Below are 17354 nucleotides of genomic sequence, written 5' to 3' on the forward strand. Positions count from 1 at the left end.
GGGCAAGTTAATTAGCTTCTCTAAGTTCTGGTTTCTTTATTTGACTCCAGGGATAATTTTGATAATAAGATATACTTCCTTGGGTCACTGGAGAATTAAATCAGAGGATACATGTAAAATGTACAATGCCTGGTACATGGTAAGTGAGTATCTGTAAAGGCACAGGTGAGGGTCATAATATTTTTTAAGCTTACTTGACAAAATAAAGAGCTGGTAAAAATCAGGAGTTTGACTTCCGCTTAGCCTGAAACCCTCTATTGTTAGGAAAGAAAAACGGGAGAAGCTACCGCTTGGCACTCCCAACAGAGCTTCTCACTTGGAATCAAGCCAAGGTTTCAATTCCTGCCCAGGACAGCCACAGGATTCGAATGTCGCCTCTTTAGAGAAAGTATTCTATCTAAGTAGGATTCCCTCGTTATTCTCCATTTTATTTTATTAATTGTCCTTATTACATCCTATACATTGTCTGCTATTTACTCTCCCCTCTACCTCCAACTAGAGCGTAAAAAAGGAGCAACACTGTTTATCAGCACCAGCACTAGGATTAGCAGAGAAGTGTTAGTGTTACTAGCAGAGAAGTGTTCAATAAATTGTTGTTTTCAAAAAGGGAGTGAGAAATCAAAGCAAGAGGAAGGGAGGGAAGGAGGGAGCTGAAAGGAATAGTCAGTCACGATTGCCCTGGCCAGGGCGTCCAAAACGTCAGTGATATTTCAGTGGCCAAAACGTGAGCTATGAGTCCCAGGGGCATGGCCAGGCCCATGGGTGCCTAAGGTTAGAGCCTCCCTGGCTTGGTCCTGCTGATCCAGGGATTGGGGTGGGGGAAAAGGCAGGGCCAGACAGGGAAAGGGGCAGAAGCGAGCACAATGAGAAGGACGAAAGTAGCGAGCTTGCCCAGTTTCTCCTCCTCCACTTCTAGAGGCCACTATCCTTAAAAGAGTAAGAGCCAACCTGATCAAGTGCCTACTGTGTGCCGGGGACACTGAGCTGAGCGCTCCACTTTCTACTGTTCCTCACCACAATCCCAGGACGCAGGGACTGGTGTTGTTATCCCCACTTTGCAGATGAAGAAAGTAAAGCTGAGACAGATAATCCTCAGTCACCAGTAACGTCTGTGTCCTTAAACCTCAAGGATGAGTTCTGGCTGGATAAAGTCCGAAGTAATCAAGTGGGGGTGTTTGGAAGGGAGGAAAACTCTCCTTCCTCTGGTAGAGACAGGAGCTGGAGAAGAGGGAAGGCCTGGGGTGCATCGGCTCCCAGCTACGACGGAGAAATTTTTTATCTCACAAGGGATTATCTGTCTATATAAAATCTGCTTTTTTGCATCCATTTGGGATAGACTTTAAGGGAAAATATCCTAGGCAACAGACTTGTAGTACTTCTGGTACGGGCGAAAACATTTCAAGACACGGAGCCTGAAATGAACGGAAGTGTGCTCTAGGAGCCAAAAGAACCAACTCAGCCACCTTCATGATCCAAAGCTCTGCCCTACTTCCATTCCCTCTTCCTGCCTGGTGTCCAATCACAGGATGAAGGGTGCATGCTGGGAAGGGCTGGACAGTGGACTGTCATTAAAAAAGCAGTGTTTGGTGGCATCTGTCCCAAAGGGAACAAAGGGTCTTTTATGAAAGTGTCTCACCAGAATCAAGGCACAGTTGGAACTGGCGCCATATTCTCCCCTTTGGTATTATATCCAAAGCAAGCTCTATTGTTCTCTTGTCAATTTTCCTCCAAATACGGGAGGTCCAGCATGATGACTGCACCCTTTCCTTAAGCTGCGGTTCACTTTTCAGCATTCTTGAGATGCATAGTTTAAAGGGTTCATGAACCTACTTAAATTGTACACAAAATTTTGTCTGTGTGTTCCTTTGTTTGAGAAAGGCCATAATTTTCATCATATTCACAAAAAGGTCAACAACCCTTCCCCCCCAAACTGAGTATAATAAAATTGAGAATAAATTAAGTGTTTTCCTAGTGGCCAGGTTCTCTACTCTAAGACTTGTACAGTTGGCTTGGGGAAAAGATCAGAAGTCCTGACTGATAAAATCTTTTCTCATGACCCTCAAAGAGATCTGTTCTTGAGTCAGATAAAGTTCATCTCAGGGTTTAAAAGCATGAGATCTTGGGATTCTGGCGAATCACTGATTCTTTCGTTTGCTAAACATTTATTGACTGTCTACTATGATGCTAGGCACAACAATGAATGATGGACACAGTAGTTGCCCTCACAGACTTTACAGCCTAGTAGAGGAGGGGGGAAGGGGAGGGGGAGAGAGAAGGGGGAGGGGGGAAGGGGAGGGAAGGAGAGAGGGAGGGAAAAAGAGAAATGGTGGGGGAGAGAATTATTTTCCCACAACTGGCATCTTCAAATACAGCATATTCATTTTCATAATTAACTAGCAAACTGCTTTTCACAATAATGAAGAAAAAGGATCTTAAGTGAATGGATAACAGAACTTTGCTCACCCTGTGTGTGGTCTCTCCTGGAGAGTTACACAATATAATTAGTATGAGACAGCATCTCCCGAATGCTTCTTCACTTTGTATATAAGCTGGTCTGTGTTCATAAGATTTTATCTTAAATAGTCTATAAAAGTCTTTACTTTCTCCAAGGGAAGTAACACAGCCTTCTACCTTGGCCACTTACCATCCTCCCCTGACCCATCTACCAGCCACATTTAGATTTATAATCAGATCAGTACTCAGAGGTTACTGAAATTCTTTCTACCGTGTTGTCGTTGAGGTCACTGTTGCTGTTGTGAGAATGAACTAATGGTGTTAGAAAGACAGCCCATTCATGTTAACTATACTGGAATTAAAATTAAAAACTTCATTAAAAACAAAGAGAAAGAATGAAGGACAGCCCACTCTGTAGTAGGTATTTACCGACAAGAGCGGCAGTATTATATAATGGCTCCGAGGTCACCAAGACTGAACTAGGTTCAAATCTCTGCTCTGGCACTAATGAGCTGTGGAACCTTGGGTGAGTTACCCAACCTCTCTGAGTCTCAGTTTCCTCATGGTAATTCTATCTATCTTATAGGTTTACTGTGAAAGTTCTATTTACTTCATGCAGTATAAATGATTAACAATGGGAACTCTCTTCTTCAACCCACCTTCCTTCTTATCCTAAATCAGCAGCTCCTCCTCCTGACTTCTCTTCAGTGTTCCTGGTCCTGGCATCTGAAACACTACCCTCTAGAGCAAATGTGTTCCTATCCCCAGATGCCCTTAGCTTTCTGGAGAGCAATAGTGCTCTTCTTTGCTTGCTTGGGGAGTGTTGTGTTTTGTTTTTTTAATGACAACTCCAGACAAAATGAAACACAGGTACTGAAGAGAAAGAAAGGCTGAGTTCAATGGCTCTGACCCTTCCACCTGACAGGTCTCTGCCAAACCCTGGTGAGGACAAATATTGAGCGAAGCCTAGTTAACTGGCCTCCGTCATAGACAGATGGGGGGTGAGTGTGCTGTCGTATCTAAAAGCAGTGGTTTTAAGGCTGGGACACATGTATCTTTGTGGTACGTAATGACTTCCCAGGGGGTATTTGGGCATGTGTATTCTTAAGGAAATACAAGTTCAGATCCTTAAACTTCCATATACACTCCTTCTTACAACTGACCTTTCCAAGAACATGCCTGGGATCTATACATTCTCTCAGCAGCCACTCCCATTTTCACAATCACCGTACTGCACTTCAGAAAAGAAATGCATACCTCTCCCCCGCCTGAATCTTACCAGGGGACAATTTGAAAATGCCTTCCTTCTAAGAGGAGTCCTATGAGAGCAGAGCAAGAAATATTTATTTTGCCCAGTCAATAAACTCTTGGCACGGTTGCGTGCTCCCGTCTGTCCACAGACCTTAAGAATTCACATTCAGGGCGCCTGGGTGGCTCAGTTGGTTAAGCGACTGCCTTCGGCTCAGGTCATGATCCTGGAGTCCCTGGATCAAGTCCCGCATCGGGCTCCCTGCTCGGCAGGGAGTCTGCTTCTCCCTCTGACCCTCCTCCCTCTCATGCTCTCTGTCTCATTCTCTCTCTCGCAAATAAATAAAATCTTAAAAAAAACCCAACAAAACAGTTTAAAAAAAAAAAAAAAAAAAAAGAATTCACATTCAGAAGTCAGATGGTGGTCATGAGGTATGTACTAATAAGTTTGTTTCAGTTGAAAAAATGAAATCAGACTTGGGTCTGACAGAAAGCAAGACTGATTTGGCTGGATGGTTTGACCATAAAAACCTTTGCCAATTAGATTATATAGTGAATCTTGCCTGTACATTTAATAAGTAGTGCCAAAGCTCTGCCAAAAACTTATGTAAAGCTCAGACCATGTAATATGTCAGATATCACACCCTTTTCAACTATCTCCACTTGATTTGTCATTTCAGGAGTTAACTTTAAAATGGGCAAGAAGGCACGCAGTTTTTTCTAAATTTTAGGGGGTATAAGAACACAAAGTTTAGCTGAGGAATTGAGGGCTCCCAAATCCTGACTGGGAGAGTGGTGTGCCATTTACCACTTCCCTGGCCGGGGGTTGGGGTCGGGGCACACTGTGGGGTGGGGGGGAGCGCGGGATGGGACTAGGGAGCCCCAGCCAGCAGCCAGCCGACACACTGAGTCACACATGTGGCCCACAGCTGCCACACTGTCAGATGAGGAATCCTGCGAAACTGAGAAGCTGTTAGAGGTATGCCATGGCCCCCGTCACAGCCAGCCCCCAAACACCTGCTGACAAAGCGGCTGCGATGGAGGCGTGTTTCCTTGCCTGGCAATTTTCCAGCCAGTCCACACAGATAGGCAGCCCAGCCTTTCCACTTCTTCCCCAGAGATGGCAGCTTATGAGAGGACGTTAATAAATGAGGTGGAAGGCACTCTGACCTCGCAAGTTTAATAGTTTCTTTTCCTGAGAATATAATACAACTTAATTTGATTTGGCATCACTCCTATCTGCTGAATCTTTGGCTATTTATTAATTCATTATTGCTGTAAAAGGATTATTCAACTCAAGAGGATAGAGAAATTAAGAGGTATCAACAAGGTAGGAAGGTTAGATTCGAAAAGATAGATTTAGTATTCTCCCAGAATGCAGCCACACGGGTCTTGTCAAGGAGCTCACGGGCAGTGTCCGTTCACCATCCGAGGCTGTGGCCACCCAGTGCTGGGAGGCGTGCAGTCAGTCTGCCTTTGGGGATGGACCACCCGCCCTGACCCAGAGACACTCCTCCACCAGACGGAGCAGAGCTGCTACTTCTGTGTCCCCTGTCACTGCCCCAGCAGCCCAGCCTGGGGCGAGGGGGGTCATGGTGCTGGAAGGAATCAGAACTTCTATCTGTAGCTGCCGCCTAGGGAACTAAATGAGGTCTAAACATAAAATAAGGCAAAATGTCCTCTGTTTATCCTGGGTTAACTGAGAAAACATGAGAGGACTTCAAAGTTTTAGTCCTGGCTTTGCTGGTGACTCTGGGAATCAGGATGTGTTGCATTATGAGTAAAATTTAGGAAAATTCCAAACCAGACAAAAGCTAATAAGCTCCTTTCTGACTTACATATTTGCTAATTCACTGGCTCTCATCTGCTTTTGTTGTGCGTCCTTCTCCCTGTTCCTCCCCAGCTCAATCTGAAGGCTGGCCTAAATGGTCACGGTTCTTTCACCTCTTTCTCTGGCAGGGCCCAAACACCAGGCTGGTCAGGACCTAGTACAAAGCCAAGAGCAAAAGTCTGTTGGGAGCAAAAGCCCCATGGGCCCATGAGCCTATGAGCCTCAAAAGCCTCATTTATTGTTGGTCTTAAAAAGTCTCACATAGCTCCAGCCTGGCCGCATCTTCCTTCTCAAATCACAGGAAAGACAGGGAGAAGGACCCTTCTCTTCACATTGCATTCTACTTTATCCCATGAACCTTCTCTTCAATAATAACCATTATTCACAGAGGGCTGACTTAATGTTCTGTGCACTGTGCAATACCTACCTCCAAGGGTTGTTATGATGAGATGGAAGGTACACACAAATTCTAAGACAAACCAATGCTAGGTACTGACAGGATTGCTACAGAAGGAGAAGGCAACCCACCCTGGGTTTGTCTCTCAGCTCTCCAGCTGCCTCTGCCTTACAGACCCACGTAGGCGCTTCTGAAAGAGGCTTGGGGCTCCAGCTTGGCCTCAGGTCCACACTGGACCTCACTGCCAAGACTGATCTCCACGCACCTTGCAACCTGTTTACTGTGTTTACAGGGGGTGCCCTCCTTGCACCCCACAAGGGCTAAGTGGGTGGTGGCCTGTTTCTATGGAAGATGGAGGGTGCCCGAGGGTCTGTTCAGGCAGTGCGCTTCTACAGGGAGACACATGAACAGAAGTAACAGGCAGGCTTGCTAGCCTGCCAACATCCCATCTGCTCTCAGAACTGCCTTCTTGAGCGCCTGGGTGGCTCAGTCGTTAAGCATCTGCCTTTGGCTCAGGTCATGATCCCAGAGTCCTGGGATCGAGCCCCACATCGGGCTCCCTGCTCCACGGAAGCCTGCTTCTCCCTCTCCCACTCCCCCTGCTTGTGTTCCTGCTCTCACTCTCTCCCCGTCAAATAAATAAATAAAATCTTATTAAAAAAAAAAAAAAAGAACTGCCTTCTTTAGGACCGAGTCTCCTGTTGCTGCTGCTGGATTTATAATGGAATCATTTCCAACCTTTTTTTTTTTTACTTCAGAAAGTAACATTTTATTTTTTGCTGATCTGTACTTTCTGTAACAAGCAAGTACTGCTTCCATGAAAAGAAAAATCCATAGCATTATGCATCAGTGATAATTACGATTAACACGCTGAAATACATTTATCTATACCCCCTCATGCATATATAAAAAATATATATTTTGCAGGCTCTTTCATAATCTGATTTTTCCAGTCAACTAACAATCATAAATACCTTTCTTTATTAATAAATATATTTCTATAAGATTGTGATTCATGACTGAATTGTATGGACTTACCGTACCCACTACTGGATATTTAAATTATTTCTACCTTTTCATTTATTACCCACACCTCTGTGACACATATCCATGTGGATGAGTCTTTACGTTCATCCTTAGTTATTTCCAAAGGGAGTGGGAAGGTAAACGCCTGGGTCATAAACCTTTTTACAGCAACTTTAGATCTACAGAAAAATTACAAAGATAGCATCAAGGGTTCCAACATGTAGTTTCCTCTACTATTAACATCTTATGTTAGTAAAGTCCATTTGTTACAATGAGCCAATACTGGTATGCTACCATTAACTGAGGTCTGTATTTTATTCAGATTTCTTTAGTTTTCCCCCGATGCTCTCATGCCGGTCCAGATTCTACCCAAGAACCACACTACATTTAGTCATCATGTCTCCTTGGTCTCTTCTTGGCTGTGACGGTTTCTCAGATTCTTTATTTTTGATTACCCTGACAGTTCTGAGGAGTACTGGGCAGAGATTTTGTAGAGTGTCCCTTGGTTGGGATTTGTCTGATGTTTTTGTCCTGATTAGGCCATGGTTACAGGCCTTTTGAGAGGGAACCACAGAGGGACCCTACCATTCTCATCACATCATAGCCAGGACACACACTGTCAGTCTGACCTAGCACTGCAGATGCTGACCCTGATCGCTTGGCCCAGGCTGTGCTTGTTAGCATTTCTCACTGGAAAGTTACTCTTTCCCTGCTTCCCAAACTGTACATTTTGGAAGGCAGTCACTCTGAGCAAATCACACCTATGGAGTGAGGAGCTGTTCTCCCCATCATGGAGGGTAGAATATTTGCATACATTATTGTAAATTCTTCTGAAAAGGAGATCTGTCTCTTCTCCTTTATTTATTCAATAGTTTACTTAGAACACTATGGACTCATGGATGTTTATTTTTACACTTTGGGTCATAACCCAATACTACTCTATTTATTGTTGCTCAAATTGTTCAGCTTTGGCCTTTGGGAGCTCTTTTCATCAGTTCCTATGGCCCCAGACATATCCTCATCAGCGTGGGGTTTGCATGGGGTTTGTTCTGAGTACCTCCTTACTTTCTGGCACTACAAAATGCTCCGGGCTCATCGTGTAGATTTCCTTCCCCAGTCCTACAATCAGGTATTTCCTCCAACAAGCAAAGGAGATGTACTTTTAAAGGTATTTGATCTATTATTGTTAAACTGCCCTTGAGACATCACCTTATACTGATTTACAATCCTGAGAGTGCCCCCTTTCCCCACACCCTTGCCGACACTAGGCAGCTGCAAAGTGTCTGTGGGGATGGGGTGTCTGTTTGTGTGTGTGTGTGTGTCTCCTCTCTGAAATAACTTCCTTGTTATTATTCGGGTTCCCATTGAACTTCAAGAGGAAGATGCCACGGGGACATTTCTCTTTCTGTGGGCCTTCCTCAACCTCCCTTCCTTCCTCCAGCACAGCGGGATTTCACCTGACAACCTCCTGCGGTGAGGGCTGGAAAGGAACTTTTCCTAAACCCCTATTAGAGCCCAGGCAACTCCAGGGGGTGGAGGAACTAGAAGCAGAAAATAGCCCAACGGCTTACCTTCTCTGCTCCCTACACCTTCAGGAAACCCCTCCCCCCACCACCCAGTTTTCTCATTTTTTCTTGGCAAGTAAATAATGGAAATCCAATCTCTCTCAAGCAGCTTCCTTCCACAGAAATCTTAAACATTACATTTAATAAAATGCTGGACTTCAAATTTCCTGTTGCCTCAGCTGCTGTATCTTACAGGTTACCAAAGGGAGAGGGAGAAAGGATCAATAAATAAATACACACTTGACACTAATCTCTAATCTCTGTATGAATAGTAGGCTTTTTTTTTTTCCCTAAATATTCCAGATTAGTTCTCAGTAGTTTTGAGTCCCACGGTGACCTTGAATTGAAGTCCGGAAGTTGGAAACTGGAAGCAAACCCAACTCTCAAGACCTCCTGCGACTATCTTATATTGCAGAGGGTTATAAATGTGGAAGTGAGAGTTAGAAGCACCTAGGCTTGGGTCACAACTTTGCCATTTACTAGCTGTGGGATTGTGAGCTCAGTGCTCCTACCTGGAAATGAGGACAATTTAGTGCCTACCTGGAAGAGTTGCAGAAAAGATTAAGTGGGGATGAGCATATATAGAGTGTCTGGTGTATACACACACACACACACACACATACATACATACTGGAAGTCAACATCTCGGTTCCTGAAAGCATCGTCAAACCTGCAAGCCCCATTTTCTCGAAGAATGCTGTTTATTATTTTATTTATTTATTTATTTAAATTGTGTCGACTGTTCTTTTACCTTTATTCTTTTTTTTTTTTTTTTTTAAGATTTTGTTTATTTATTTGACAGAGAGAGACCTAGACAGAGACGGAACACAAGCAGGGGGAGTGGGAGAGGGAGAAGCAGGCTTCCCGCTGAGCAGGGAGCCCAATGCGGGACTCGATCCCAGGACCCTGGGACCATGACCTGAGCCGAAGGCAGACGCCTAATGACTGAGCCCCCAGGCGCCCCGGAACGCCATTTATTAACAGAAGAGAGCAGCTAACACTGATGTGACACAAGTGCTGGAGGCATCACACTGTCACTTGAAGGGGCTCCAGATTCCTTCCCGAGCCTGTTCCCTTGGCGTTTGGTAAGAGGCCATTTGTTAATAATGGCAGCAAACACCTATAGCTTATTCAGTACTTTCCATGTGCCGACGATTGCGCTCAAAACATTAGAAGCACCATCTCCCTATCCCATCGGGTCCACAGCAAGTTCTGTCCCCTGCCTGTCCCCTCCGCTTCTCCATGGCCGCCACCATCTCTTGCTGGAATGACTGCCACTGGCTTCTGACCGGTCTGGCCTTCCTACTTGTACCCTTACTTCACTACTGTTCCATTTTCAAGCTGCATTCAGAGTAATACTTCTTAAATGTGCAACCGATTATGCCACGGCCCCACTTAAAAATCCTTTAATGGCTTCCTACAGCCTTAGAAGAAAGCCCCATAGCCCCAAATCCCTACATGATTTGGCCTCTGCTTACCTCTCTAACCTATTTCGGGACACCTGCCGGCACACTGGCTTTCTTTCCGCCCCTCAAATAAGTAGAGCTTGTTCCTGCATGAAGGCCTTGGCATTTGCTGTTCTGTTCCAGAAGCTCCTCCCCTCATGCCTTGGAATGACTGGCTGGCTCCTTAACATTCAGGTCTCAGCTTCAATGTCACCTTCTCTGAGGCCTCCCCTGACCAAGCAGTCTCGAGCAGCCACCCCAGCCCCGCACTGTGGGGTCAGGCTGTTGGACTGTCTTTACAGCACTTGTCACTATCTAAAGTTATTCTGAGATGCTAAGGGTCCTTAAGTATTTTGTCCCCTGCTACATCACCAGTACTGGATAATGTGCCTGGCACCAGTGAAAGCTCACCAAATATTTTTTGAATGAATGACTAAGTGAATTATCAAAACAACTCCTTAAGGTATTATTGATCTAGAAGCCTTCCAAGCTTTCCCAGGCTAACTGTGGGCAGCTTGCTGGTCTTAGAAATACTGCCCAGGCATCTCGTGGACAGCTTATTTCTAGAGGCTCTATTTCTTTTCTAACTGTCACCGCAATCACCAGGCACATATAACCACAAGGGGTGGGGGGAGGCACCAGGTATGGATGAAAATGCTGTTATCATAAACAGGATTGCTCTTACAAATGACTAAGCCTTACTGGTAAAGGCTGGGTGTGTCCAAGGAATGCTGTTTCACTGAGGGCAAAGCAGAAGCAAGCTCAGGTCCAGCCCTTCCCAGGCAAGGAAATCTAAAGAACCAATTCATCTGCTGGAGAAATTGTTCTCATCTGGCTTCCTTATAAAACAGCTGCACGTTTGGCAACTTCCAGCCCTCCACAATCCAGCTGTGAGCTGTGCTCAAGGCAGGCTTGGGTTCTAAGACTTTAACCATCCGCCCTTCACCCTAATGGTCTGTGAAGGGAGAATGACACCCAGGCCAAGAAGGAAGTAAAGGGGTGGTTATCACTGTTCCCCTCCCTCCCTGGTAGGAAAGCCAGCTGAGGCGTGGGTACGCATGTGGGAGAGCAGGGTTAGCTGTCCTGATGGTGGGGACAGTGGGACAAGCACACAACTATGAATCAGAGATGTGCCTTCAAGACCACGGTCCAGCACACGTTAGCATATGACCTTCAGTGGGATGCCTCATTCATTGACTCATTCATTCATTATGTGCAATTAGCCAACATAGAGTACATCATTAGTTTTTGAGGGATGCCTCTTTAAACGAAGGTTTCCACATGTGTAAAATGAAGACAGTGATACATGGAAGGACTCACTAAATGGGTGCTATCATTATTATTCGCTAGGCTCTGAACTCATCACCTTACCAACATTTTCACATTCGGTTTTCATAGTAATAACCCTAACACAATGAACACTCCATTTTACAGATGAAAAAACACGAGGAGCACAGAAGTGAAGTGACATCCCAAAGTCCCAAAGCTAGGCAGGGCTGGAACAACACCCGCGGCCTGGCCCGTGTTCCTCCCCCTGGGCGGGGATTGGGGGGAGCCCTCGGTGGTGGTGAAGGCCGCACAGGAGGGCGCTTCTCCCGTCAGCTTGGCTGCATTCCTCACTGCCAGTAGCAGAGGTGGGAACCTCTGCGGATCGCTAAAGATCATCCAAGGCCTTGGCAGACTCGAGCTCCAGCTTGGACGCCAATTACCAGAAAACTTCCTCCCTGCTTTAGGGCATCCCAATAGTCTCTTTATTTATTTATTTTTTTTTTTTTTTTAAGATTTTATTTATTTATTTGAGACAGAGAGAATGAGAGACAGAGAGCATGAGAGGGAGGAGGGTCAGAGGGAGAAGCAGACTCCCTGCCGAGCAGGGAGCCCGATGCGGGACTCGATCCCGGGACTCCAGGATCATGACCTGAGCCGAAGGCAGTCGCTTAACCAACTGAGCCACCCAGGCGCCCCCAATAGTCTTTTTAAAAAAAAAAAAAAAAAAGGGTATGGCTAGATGTCTTCTGCGTTTACAACTGTGATCTGCCTGGGACATTCCTGTAGCCACCTCGCTGCAATGTAGGGTTTCCCTCGGATTCTTGCTTTGGTTCCTGTGGGCTCTGGCACACAGTCCCAAGACACCGTCCCGTGGACTCAGGGCAGAAGGTCTCTGGGTCAGATACCAGTTTCAGTTTCAACCCTGTCCTGAGGTGAGAGGCACCCACTTCTCACTCTTTTAATTAGGATGCAGAGAAACTCTTCCAAGGCTTCAGCTGATTCCCCACCCCCACCCCCCGCCCCGCCACTAGAAGATACAAAATATGAGTTCAGTTGGGATGTTGGGATGATGCTCCCTTGTCTGCCTGCGGAGAACTGATGATGAAGGTAGTCTGATGGGTCCCTGCTCTGTCTTTGCCGCCTCCCGGGGGGGTTCAGGGATTCAGCACCCCTTGGTGTGGTTATATTGTAAATGTCTTTGCCGCTTGAGGTGCTGGGAGGCTGACTCCGCTTCCCATTCACCATTTTACCCCCAGTGTTTAGCACCACGCCTGGCACTTAGGAGGCATTTTGGTGGCTGTCACACAGGATCTCACACAACCTGCACTGGCCTAGGAGAAAGGAGTTAGCAGGTAAAGTGCAAGGTGGGGAAGACTGGCCTTCAAGGCAGTAACTATGACCAGAAGAAAAGCAGACTTTTCTCCTAAGAGCGTAAGACCTATTTTCTTGGAAAACGCCTAAAGGAGGTAGTGTAATCTGTTAGGATCGTCCACGCTGGAGTAACACCAGGATTCCCATCTAGGCCCTTCTGAGCTGGGTGACTTTGGCACAGCTACTGAACCTCCGTACGCTTCAATCTGCTTGTCTGTGACACAGGGTGTCATGCATTCATTCACTGCTTCAGTGAACAAATGCTTATTGAGCACCCACAGGATATGAGGCGCTGTCCTGGGCACTGGCATCACGGTAGTGAGCAAGTCTGACAAAGTCCCAATTCTCATGGAGCTTCACTTCTAGTGAAGGAGACATCTAATAAACAAGGAAACGGATAATTTCAAATAGAAGAAAGTACTGTGGAGAAGGTAAAGCAGGATGCTGGACAGAGAACGATGGGCGTATGTGTGCTGAAGGGCAACCGAGACGGGAAATACCAGGATATCCCTGCTAGAGTGGACAGGAATACTAAATAAGCTCAAGTGTTTAGCTTGCTTACTACCAAGTAATGGGCACTCTACCAAATTCAACTGTTTTTAGATTGCTCCCCATCCCTAAGCCAACTGCTTCTATTTCGCCTCATGATGGCTGAGCCCCCACTACATGCCAGGGAGGGGAAGACAGAGGGCACTCAGCTGCAGCTCTCGGACTGGCAAAGGATGCAGCCAGTGCTCTATGAGAAGAGGAAGAGATGGTAAATTCCACCTGTAGTCAGCAAAGATTGCCACTCAATGTGGGCAGACGGATTGGAATGTTCCAGGAAGCCCATGGGGCGAGAGGAGGGCATGGCAGGTGGGGAGAGCAGCCTGAACAAAGTCCTGAAGACATGCGCCCGCTCAGCACGTCCAGGGAGCCGTGAGGCGCTCACAGCGGCTGCAGACAGAGTGTGAGGGGGCGCCCCAAGAGACAGAGTATCTCCCGAGCAGCTCCCAATACTGCTCTCCAGGGGTCACGCTTGAAGCGTCTCCTAGGAAGATGGGAGGCGTGTGGGCGGGACCGAGCAGGAGACGAGAAGGGCGTCAGGGCTCCATGTGGCGTCTACCGCACTGCCAGCACGCACAGTGGGAACCAGGCCTATGTTTAAAATAGCCTGGGTTCCGTGTGGCATTCCCCGAGGCGGCACACACAGATATCTCAGAGAAGCAAGAAAAGACAAACAGCCAGCGGTGGCTCAACATAAAGCCTGCGTGGCGGCCAGGCGGGCACCGGGCTGCTCCAGTGCGACTGTGGAGCATCAGTGCAAGTCTGACTCTCAGCTTGGAAGGCTATCCGAGGCACCCATGTATGATGCCGGGGTCTGCAGGGAGCGGACGCACTCCCAAGCACAGCCGAGGGCTCCTTCTTCGCCAAAGTCAGACTCACTTGTCCAAGAGTCTAAGGCCTATGCCAGGGACAGTGAGAGGGCTTGGAACTAGGGAGACAGTGAACTACAAGGAGATTTCTTGTGCCTATCAGTAACTCAGGCACCCCCACCAGCTCACCTTCTCTGAGTGTAACTACGAAGCAGAGGTTTGTAAAAGGAAACCATTCAGATGGAGGCCTGGTTCCCTATTCATTACCCTGTCCTATCCCTGCCCTTGCAGTGAACACTCTTGTTAGGAGACCCCTCAGGAAATGGAGAAGGTAAGAAAGCTATCCCCACCCCACACTTGCAAAAGCTCGTGATACAGCCATTAGGTCTGGACTGTAGGAATCTGCCCCTATGGGTGCAGAGAGCCAAGGAGACGAACATCACATCCAATTTACATTCAGCCAATCTTACCAGAGGCTCTCCCTGGATTCCACATCAGTTCTGTCAGATGACAGACAGGCACTAGCCTAGCCAGAAGAGAAGATGACCTAAAACACATGAACACACCAAACAGGAGAGAGCCCAAAACAAAGAGAGAAAAGAGGAAGGGACACTGCAGGTCTCCACCCTTCGCATATCATCACCCAATCTCAAGACTGAACAAAGCCCACTGCTCTGAATCAAAGGGCTGCCCTAGGTACTGGCACATATGACATTGGGTAAAAGGCAGCTGTGGCCTTTGTCATGTTCAAAGCATCTCCCCATAAACCACTAAACCTGAAGAACTTATCAAAGCTGTTTCTTTAGTCTGAGGTACTGCACTTCTGGCTGAGCCCCCAGAATGAAAAAATCAGTAGGTATCCTAAGACAAGAGTAGGTCATGGGGCTACCATACGCCACTTGAACACAGATGAGTTTCTGGGTGAGCCAGCTGTCCTCTTAGAAGCTGATGGGACAAGGTAAATGGTTAAGTTTTGCTAGGGAAAGAGAAATGCTCATCTTTAAAGGGCCAGGTTTAGGGTCTAAGCAGAGGGTGCTGAAGGAAGCACATAAAGATCATTAAAGACACATTCTGCCTTCCTCCTGGTTTTTTCTGAGGCCAGCTCAGCTGTGACACTCAAATGACATCGTTCTACCACTTCAGACCTGTCCCATCCATTTGCAGGAGAACTTGATTACGGCTCACTTCTCAACACAAATCAGATGTCATAACATTTACTCATGATACCTGAAAAGCAATTGCTCTTCACTGGCCCAATTTCAGGGCTTAGCCAGAGCAAGATAATCCAAATACCCCAAAGGGCACCAGGGGAATGTTCCCCTTAGTATCGAATAAGGCCCAGTCACCCTCCAAAGCTGCGGAGTTGAGAGGTAAATGTCTACAATCTAGACGGCTCACTGCTGTCAGACTTTTCACCCTGGCTTTCAGACAGAGAAGAGCAGGAAGGGCACAGAGAAACCAAGGTTTGAATCCAGTACTCCCACTTATTAACTGGGTCCCCCTGGGCAAAACTTACTCCACTGGGCCTCAGTTTCCTCATCAGTTAAACAGGGTTGATGATTCCAGGTTCTTTATGAAAGTAAAAGCATATGGCACATGGTAAATGCTCCTGAAGTGACTGCTTCTCTCAGGAAATGGTGTAAGACAGTGCCTGACACATCAGACTTCCACTCCGCCTTGCTCTGCTCCCTTCCTCCTTCCTGGATTAGATGATGGCTCGGGCTCTCACTTCTGAGTCCCAATCAGAACTCCATCGCATATAGGATAGTACACGTATCAGACGGCCCTTCGACGCCGGCATGAGAAATTAACAAGAAGCGTAGAGATCTTTTGCTTTCCCCACCCACTCACCCACTCGCTATTTAAAACGTTCCACTGCAGTCTTCACTCAGCCCGTCGCCAGAGGGGTGGAGGGAGGGAATGACAGCAAAATAAACATTCCAGCTAACCACTTTGGGGAAAAGATGAGCAAATCCTTTCAGGGGTTGTTTTTAAATTAAAAAACATTTGCTGTGAGACAATAGAGTCACTCCTCTCTACGAACTATTTTTAGGGCCCTTGACTGAAATACATGCAAGAAAGAAAAAAAAGAAGTTTAAAAAAAGAGGACAATTCTGTAGATGGGAGTTTCAGCAAAGCCTATGGAACTGCTCGCTTTATGCTCAGCTGGAAGGAGAAGGTTCTTTTCCTTCCCAAACTGCTTCTCCGATCTCTGGGGTCTCACTTCCCCCAGCTTTACTGAGATCTAACTGGCACGTACCACAGTGCGAGTTTAAGGTACGCTCTCATAATCCGGCACACGTAGTATAGAGGCTTTAAAATGTCTGCCACAATAAGGTTAACACATCCTTTACCTCACATAATTGCCTTTGGGCTGTTGCTCTTAGGATGTAAGTCTGACTGTTGACAGTGCTTGGAGTGCTGCTGGGACGAAGGGCTCTGGTGGCTAATCCTATACCTCTTCTTGCCCACTGGAGAGAACGGCAAGACCAGGCTTTAGAAATGTCCCTCTGACCCTCCCCCCTCTCATGCTCTCTCTATCTCATTCTCTCTCTCAAATAAATAATTAAAAAAAATCTCAAAAAAAAAAAAAAAAAAGAAATGGGGCTAGATTAACTGTAGGGGCCCAGCAACCAACGTGGGAACGACCAGTCTCTGGAAAAGAAAAGATGCTCACCCACTTAGCTCTTACTCATCTCAACTGGAACGAACGGTCACAACATGGCTGTAAAGGGCACTCCTGCTGGGGGTTAAAAGCAGACGCGCAAATCAGGCCCACCATAGGAATGAAAAAACTGCCTGGAGGAGGAGAGTAGGACTCCATGAATCTGACATAACTCTGTACTAGAGGCTTTATTTTCTCTTTCATTCCAACTCCTCCTCCCCTCCCTTCCAGTGAAGAACAGTAATGGCATTGAAATCCACAGATAATCCTTAAATCTCAGTGGCAGCTCCAGTTCTAAACTCCTCCCTTACACTGACGGCTTTAACAGCTGTTAACAAGTCACAACAAGGACCTCTCTTGCTCCAGCCTGGAATAGCAGTATCCTCTCCCTTGGCCTACCCAAATCAGACCCGGCCTTCAAAGGTACGTCCTCCACGCACGTTGTGCGGAACCCTCTGGCCTCCAGAGACTATTCCGCATTCACCCCTCAGACTCACAGAGCCTGGTGCGGCCCGTAGGGCCGCGGGGACCTTAGCGGTGTGCTACTGCTCCCGGGGGAGCGGGACACAGGTACAGTCTGGAGGGCCGGTGAGGCCAGCCGAGCCAGAGGCCGCCTCCGTAGGGAAATACGCACTAATGACCGCCATGGAGGCGCGGCAGGGGCAGAGCTGGCGTGAGGGGCAGAGTGGCAGCCTTAAGCAGTGAGCCGTGTCCACGAACAGGACAAT

At 47.0% G+C, this 17354-nt stretch overlaps 1 protein-coding gene across 1 annotated transcript in view; it reads right to left on the reverse strand.

The window, feature by feature from the left end:
• The window catches only part of TRIM44 (tripartite motif containing 44), a 112295-nt gene that overhangs the window by 4679 nt on the left and 90262 nt on the right, over positions 1 to 17354 (reverse strand). The window lies entirely within an intron of this gene.

The sequence above is a fragment of the Neomonachus schauinslandi genome, chromosome 11 (genome assembly GCF_002201575.2).
Source record: "Neomonachus schauinslandi chromosome 11, ASM220157v2, whole genome shotgun sequence".
Taxonomy (NCBI): Eukaryota; Metazoa; Chordata; class Mammalia; order Carnivora; family Phocidae; genus Neomonachus; species Neomonachus schauinslandi.